This window comes from Pseudophryne corroboree, unplaced genomic scaffold, assembly GCF_028390025.1.
Source record: "Pseudophryne corroboree isolate aPseCor3 unplaced genomic scaffold, aPseCor3.hap2 scaffold_2935, whole genome shotgun sequence".
Lineage (NCBI taxonomy): Eukaryota > Metazoa > Chordata > Amphibia > Anura > Myobatrachidae > Pseudophryne > Pseudophryne corroboree.
Window position 1 is genome coordinate 21,841 of NW_026969602.1, and position 8,189 is coordinate 30,029.

Below are 8,189 nucleotides of genomic sequence, written 5' to 3' on the forward strand. Positions count from 1 at the left end.
ATATGCATTTTTTTTTGTTAATTAAAGTAATCCAAAACTGGGATTGATATTTTTGCTCTTTTATTTTTACTTAAAGTATAATAACTTTTACCATTTCAATTTGTTTTAATAGTATATTGACAGTATTGTTTTCTTTCAAAAATCCACTTAATTTTCTTTACCCTATTATTAAAATGGTAATTGACAAAAACAAACTACATTGTCACCAGAAGAGCAATGCAAAATGTACAAGTGATATATTAAAATCATCTTTCCAGCTTGAATTCCAACGATTTTGTGAGAAACATCTTCACCCTTAAATAAAGATTTTCTTAATTCCTTACCTGTGTGCTAATTAGATATCACCTTGTTTTCACATTAAACAGACTTCCACATGAGAAAGCAGCAAGGATGCAGTGGCGTTAATGTTTCCTGGTGTCAACCTGTATTATTTCAGAAGACATTGAAATGAGGATGCATCTTGCTGCCTTTCCAATGAAGCAAGTTTAATTTAGTAATAGGTGAAAAACCATCCTTACAAAGGTGTTAATCAGAGACTTGGCTTTGTGGACACTTTTCAGAGAACAAATTTGTTAGCATAAAAAGAAAGCAAGAAAATGAAGAGCTGTTTAATCACTCAATTGGATTTTCCTGCCAGCATATTTTTTTTTCTCTGCAACCCACTGCTAAATTGTGCTTCCTAGCTGTTTTTTATAAAATCACTGAATCAAATCTAACTCTGATTACATCAGAGAAGGCCAGGTACCCTACACCATAAGAGGGGGTTTGAAATTTTGACTTGTCTTCTTAAATATCACCAAAATCTGATAACAAGGTCAATTACGTCCCTGGGTGGGATTTAACCACCAACCTTTTGGTTAATAGCCGAACACACTAACCGATTGCGCCACAGAGACACTTTGCAAAAAGTCCATCCTGACAAAGGCTAATAAGCATTCATCTAGAACGTTTCCTAGAAAAACTTTAAAAAGTCAATAATCTGGAGAGTTTTTGTAAGATGTTTCTTCCATCAACCAACGAAGAAACACATTGGTACTTTCACATGTTGAGTGAGTGCTTCAGGATCTCTTGCACTTACATGTGCAGCAGAGTACTGCAATGGAAGCATGCTGGGCCCATAACCCAGAGGTAGGCAGATTAAAACTATCCTCTGCTATATGCATTTTTTTTTGTTAATTAAAGTAATCCAAAACTGGGATTGATATTTTGGCTCTTTTATTTTTACTTAAAGTACAATAACTTTTACCATTTTAATTTGTTTTAATAGTATATTGACAGTATTGTTTTCTTTCAAAAATCCACTTAATTTTCTTTACCCTATTATTAAAATGGTACTTGACAAAAACAAACTACATTGTCACCAGAAGAGCAATGCAAAATGTACAAGTGATATATTAAAATCATCTTTCCAGCTTGAATTTCAATGATGCATCGTGGCAACGATTTTGTGAGAAACATCTTCACCCTTAAATAAAGATTTTCTTAATTCCTTACCTGTGTGCTAATTAGATATCACCTTGTTTTCACATTAAACAGACTTCCACATGAGAGAGCAGCAAGGATGCAGTGGCGTTAATGTTTCCTGGTGTCAACCTGTATTATTTCAGTAGACATTGAAATGAGGATGCATCTTGCTGCCTTTCCAATGAAGCAAGTTTAATTTAGTAATAGGTGAAAAACCATCCTTACAAAGGTGTTAATCAGAGACTTGGCTTTGTGGACACTTTTCAGAGAACAAATTTGTTAGCATAAAAATAAAGCCAGAAAATGAAGAGCTGTTTAATCACTCAATTGGATTTTCCTGCCAGCATATTTTTTTTTTCTCTGCAACCCACTGCTAAATTGTGCTTCCTAGCTGGTTTTTTATAAAATCACTGAATCAAATCTAACTCTGATTACATCAGAGATGGCCAGGTACCCTACACCATAAGAGGGTGTTTGAAATTTTGACTTGTCTACTTAAATATCACCAAAATCTGATAACAAGGTCAATTATGTCCCTGGGTGGGTTTGAACCACCAACCTTTTGGTTAATAGCCAAACACACTAACCGATTGCGCCACAGAGACACTTTGCAAAATGTTCATACTGACAAAGGCTAATAAGCATTCATCTAGAACGTTTCCTAGAAAAACGTTAAAAAGTCAATAATCTGGAGAGTTTTGTAAGATGTTTCTTCCATCAACCAACGAAGAAACACATTGGTACTTTCCTATGATGAGTGAGTGCTTCAGGATCTCTTGCACTTACATGTGCAGCAGAGTACTGCAATGGAAGCATGCTGGGCCCATAACCCAGAGGTAGGCAGATTGAAACTATCCTCTGCTATATGCATTTTTTTTTTAAGTTAATTAAAGTAATCCAAAACTGGGATTGATATTTTTGCTCTTTTATTTTTACTTAAAGTACACTAACTTTTACCATTTTAATTTGTTTTAATAGTATATTGACAGTATTGTTTTCTTTCAAAAATCCACTTAATTTTCTTTACCCTATTATTAAAATGGTACTTGACAAAAACAAACTACATTGTCACCAGAAGAGCAATACAAAATGTACAAGTGATATATTAAAATCATCTTTCCAGCTTGAATTTCAACGATTTTGTGAGAAACATCTTCACCCTTAAATAAAGATTTTCTTAATTCCTTACCTGTGTGCTAATTAGATATCACCTTGTTTTCACATTAAACAGACTTCCACATGAGAAAGCAGCAAGGATGCAGTGGCGTTAATGTTTCCTGGTGTCAACCTGTATTATTTCAGTAGACATTGAAATGAGGATGCATCTTGCTGCCTTTCCAATGAAGCAAGTTTAATTTAGTAATAGGTGAAAAACCATCCTTACAAAGGTGTTAATCAGAGACTTGGCTTTGTGGACACTTTTCAGAGAACAAATTTGTTAGCATAAAAAGATAGCCAGAAAATGAAGAGCTGTTTAATCACTCAATTGGATTTTCCTGCCAGCATATTTTTTTTTCTCTGCAACCCACTGCTAAATTGTGCTTCCTAGCTGTTTTTTATAAAATCACTGAATCAAATCTAACTCTGATTACATCAGAGAAGGCCAGGTACCCTACACCATAAGAGGGGGTTTGAAATTTTGACTTGTCTTCTTAAATATCACCAAAATCTGATAACAAGGTCAATTACGTCCCTGGGTGGGATTTAACCACCAACCTTTTGGTTAATAGCCGAACACACTAACCGATTGCGCCACAGAGACACTTTGCAAAAAGTACATACTGACAAAGGCTAATAAGCATTCATCTAGAACGTTTCCTAGAAAAACGTTAAAAAGTCAATAATCTGGAGAGTTTTTGTAAGATGTTTCTTCCATCAACCAACGAAGAAACACATTGGTACTTTCCCATGATGAGTGAGTGCTTCAGGATCTCTTGCACTTACATGTGCAGCAGAGTACTGCAATGGAAGCATGCTGGGCCCATAGCCCAGAGGTAGGCAGATTGAACCTATCCTCTGCTATATGCATTTTTTTTTGTTAATTAAAGTAATCCAAAACTGGGATTGATATTTTTGCTCTTTTATTTTTACTTAAAGTACAATAACTTTTACCATTTTAATTTGTTTTAATAGTATATGGACAGTATTGTTTTCTTTCAAAAATCCACTTAATTTTCTTTACCCTATTATTAAAATGGTAATTGACAAAAACAAACTACATTGTCACCAGAAGAGCAATACAAAATGTACAAGTGATATATTAAAATCATCTTTCCAGCTTGAATTCCAACGATTTTGTGAGAAACATCTTCACCCTTAAATGAAGATTTTCTTAATTCCTTACCTGTGTGCTAATTAGATATCACCTTGTTTTCACATTAAACAGACTTCCACATGAGAAAGCAGCAAGGATGCAGTGGTGTTAATGTTTCCTGGTGTCAACCTGTATTATTTAAGTAGACATTGAAATGAGGATGCATCTTGCTGCCTTTCCAATGAAGCAAGTTTAATTTAGTAATAGGTGAAAAACCATCCTTACAAAGGTGTTAATCAGAGACTTGGCTTTGTGGACACTTTTCAGAGAACAAATTTGTTAGCATAAAAAGAAAGCCAGAAAATGAAGAGCTGTTTAATCACTCAATTGGATTTATCTGCCAGCATATTTTTTTTTCTCTGCAACCCACTGCTAAATTGTGCTTCCTAGCTGTTTTTTATAAAATCACTGAATCAAATCTAACTCTGATTACATCAGAGAAGGCCAGGTACCCTATACCATAAGAGGGGTTTTGAAATTTTGACTTGTCTTCTTAAATATCACCAAAATCTGATAACAAGGTCAATAACGTCCCTGGGTGGGATTTAACCACCAACCTTTTGGTTAATAGCCGAACACACTAACCGATTGCGCCACAGAGACACTTTGCAAAAAGTACATACTGACAAAGGCTAATAAGCATTCATCTAGAACGTTTCCTAGAAAAACTTTAAAAAGTCAATAATCTGGAGAGTTTTTGTAAGATGTTTCTTCCATCAACCAACGAAGAAACACATTGGTACTTTCACATGATGAGTGAGTGCTTCAGGATCTCTTGCACTTACATGTGCAGCAGAGTACTGCAATGGAAGCATGCTGGGCCCATAACCCAGAGGTAGGCAGATTAAAACTATCCTCTGCTATATGCATTTTTTTTTGTTAATTAAAGTAATCCAAAACTGGGATTGATATTTTTGCTCTTTTATTTTTACTTAAAGTACAATAACTTTTACCATTTTAATTTGTTTTAATAGTATATTGACAGTATTGTTTTCTTTCAAAAATCCACTTAATTTTCTTTACCCTATTATTAAAATGGTACTTGACAAAAACAAACTACATTGTCACCAGAAGAGCAATGCAAAATGTACAAGTGATATATTAAAATCATCTTTCCAGCTTGAATTTCAATGATGCATTGTGGCAACGATTTTGTGAGAAACATCTTCACCCTTAAATAAAGATTTTCTTAATTCCTTACCTGTGTGCTAATTAGATATCACCTTGTTTTCACATTAAACAGACTTCCACATGAGAAAGCAGCAAGGATGCAGTGGCGTTAATGTTTCCTGGTGTCAACCTGTATTATTTCAGTAGACATTGAAATGAGGATGCATCTTGCTGCCTTTCCAATGAAGCAAGTTTAATTTAGTAATAGGTGAAAAACCATCCTTACAAAGGTGTTAATCAGAGACTTGGCTTTGTGGACACTTTTCAGAGAACAAATTTGTTAGCATAAAAATAAAGCCAGAAAATGAAGAGCTGTTTAATCACTCAATTGGATTTTCCTGCCAGCATATTTTTTTTTCTCTGCAACCCACTGCTAAATTGTGCTTCCTAGCTGTTTTTTTTATAAAATCACTGAATCAAATCTAACTCTGATTACATCAGAGATGGCCAGGTACCCTACACCATAAGAGGGTGTTAGAAATTTTGACTTGTCTACTTAAATATCACCAAAATCTGATAACAAGGTCAATTATGTCCCTGGGTGGGATTGAACCACCAACCTTTTGGTTAATAGCCAAACACACTAACCGATTGTGCCACAGAGACACTTTGCAAAATGTTCATACTGACAAAGGCTAATAAGCATTCATCTAGAACGTTTCCTAGAAAAACGTTAAAAAGTCAATAATCTGGAGAGTTTTTGTAAGATGTTTCTTCCATCAACCAACGAAGAAACACATTGGTACTTTCCCATGATGAGTGAGTGCTTCAGGATCTCTTGCACTTACATGTGCAGCAGAGTACTGCAATGGAAGCATGCTGGGCCCATAACCCAGAGGTAGGCAGATTGAAACTATCCTCTGCTATATGCATTTTTTTTTTAAGTTAATTAAAGTAATCCAAAACTGGGATTGATATTTTTGCTCTTTTATTTTTACTTAAAGTACACTAACTTTTACCATTTTAATTTGTTTTAATAGTATATTGACAGTATTGTTTTCTTTCAAAAATCCACTTAATTTTCTTTACCCTATTATTAAAATGGTACTTGACAAAAACAAACTACATTGTCACCAGAAGAGCAATACAAAATGTACAAGTGATATATTAAAATCATCTTTACAGCTTGAATTTCAATGATTTTGTGAGAAACATCTTCACCCTTAAATAAAGATTTTCTTAATTCCTTACCTGTGTGCTAATTAGATATCACCTTGTTTTCACATTAAACAGACTTCCACATGAGAAAGCAGCAAGGATGCAGTGGCGTTAATGTTTCCTGGTGTCAACCTGTATTATTTCAGTAGACATTGAAATGAGGATGCATCTTGCTGCCTTTCCAATGAAGCAAGTTTAATTTAGTAATAGGTGAAAAACCATCCTTACAAAGGTGTTAATCAGAGACTTGGCTTTGTGGACACTTTTCAGAGAACAAATTTGTTAGCATAAAAATAAAGCCAGAAAATGAAGAGCTGTTTAATCACTCAATTGGATTTTCCTGCCAGCATATTTTTTTTTCTCTGCAACCCACTGCTAAATTGTCCTTCCTAGCTGTTTTTTTTATAAAATCACTGAATCAAATCTAACTCTGATTACATCAGAGAAGGCCAGGCACCCTACACCATAAGAGGGGGTTTGAAATTTTGACTTGTCTACTTAAATATCACCAAAATCTGATAACAAGGTCAATTACATCCCTGGGTGGGATTGAACCACCAACCTTTTGGTTAATAGCCGAACACACTAACCGATTGCGCCACAGAGACACTTTGCAAAAAGTCCATACTGACAAAGGCTAATAAGCATTCATCTAGAACGTTTCCTAGAAAAACTTTAAAAAGTCAATAATCTGGAGAGTTTTTGTAAGATGTTTCTTCCATCAACCAACGAAGAAACACATTGGTACTTTCACATGATGAGTGAGTGCTTCAGGATCTCTTGCACTTACATGTGCAGCAGAGTACTGCAATGGAAGCATGCTGGGCCCATAACCCAGAGGTAGGCAGATTAAAACTATCCTCTGCTATATGCATTTTTTTTTGTTAATTAAAGTAATCCAAAACTGGGATTGATATTTTTGCTCTTTTATTTTTACTTAAAGTACAATAACTTTTACCATTTTAATTTGTTTTAATAGTATATTGACAGTATTGTTTTCTTTCAAAAATCCACTTAATTTTCTTTACCCTATTATTAAAATGGTACTTGACAAAAACAAACTACATTGTCACCAGAAGAGCAATGCAAAATGTACAAGTGATATATTAAAATCATCTTTCCAGCTTGAATTTCAATGATGCATTGTGGCAACGATTTTGTGAGAAACATCTTCACCCTTAAATAAAGATTTTCTTAATTCCTTACCTGTGTGCTAATTAGATATCACCTTGTTTTCACATTAAACAGACTTCCACATGAGAAAGCAGCAAGGATGCAGTGGCGTTAATGTTTCCTGGTGTCAACCTGTATTATTTCAGTAGACATTGAAATGAGGATGCATCTTGCTGCCTTTCCAATTAAGCAAGTTTAATTTAGTAATAGGTGAAAAACCATCCTTACAAAGGTGTTAATCAGAGACTTGGCTTTGTGGACACTTTTCAGAGAACAAATTTGTTAGCATAAAAATAAAGCCAGAAAATGAAGAGCTGTTTAATCACTCAATTGGATTTTCCTGCCAGCATATTTTTTTTTTCTCTGCAACCCACTGCTAAATTGTGCTTCCTAGCTGTTTTTTTATAAAATCACTGAATCAAATCTAACTCTGATTACATCAGAGATGGCCAGGTACCCTACACCATAAGAGGGTGTTTGAAATTTTGACTTGTCTACTTAAATATCACCAAAATCTGATAACAAGGTCAATTATGTCCCTGGGTGGGATTGAACCACCAACCTTTTGGTTAATAGCCAAACACACTAACCGATTGCGCCACAGAGACACTTTGCGAAATGTTCATACTGACAAAGGCTAATAAGCATTCATCTAGAACGTTTCCTAGAAAAACGTTAAAAAGTCAATAATCTGGAGAGTTTTTGTAAGATGTTTCTTCCATCAACCAACGAAGAAACACATTGGTACTTTCCCATGATGAGTGAGTGCTTCAGGATCTCTTGCACTTACATGTGCAGCAGAGTACTGCAATGGAAGCATGCTGGGCCCATAACCCAGAGGTAGGCAGATTAAAACTATCCTCTGCTATATGCATTTTTTTTTGTTAATTAAAGTAATCCAAAACTGGGA

General features: G+C 34.8%; 3 non-coding genes across 3 annotated transcripts; all 3 read right to left on the reverse strand.

Moving 5' to 3' along the window:
- Positions 1-1,995: 1,995 nt before the first annotated feature.
- TRNAN-AUU (transfer RNA asparagine (anticodon AUU)) lies at positions 1,996-2,069 on the reverse strand. Its single transcript has one exon. It is a non-coding gene; the product is annotated as a tRNA-Asn (tRNA).
- A 3,411-nt stretch (positions 2,070-5,480) lies between these two features.
- TRNAN-AUU (transfer RNA asparagine (anticodon AUU)) lies at positions 5,481-5,554 on the reverse strand. The gene has a single exon. It is a non-coding gene; the product is annotated as a tRNA-Asn (tRNA).
- A 2,259-nt stretch (positions 5,555-7,813) lies between these two features.
- On the reverse strand, positions 7,814-7,887 carry TRNAN-AUU (transfer RNA asparagine (anticodon AUU)). Its single transcript has one exon. It is a non-coding gene; the product is annotated as a tRNA-Asn (tRNA).
- Positions 7,888-8,189: the final 302 nt, after the last annotated feature.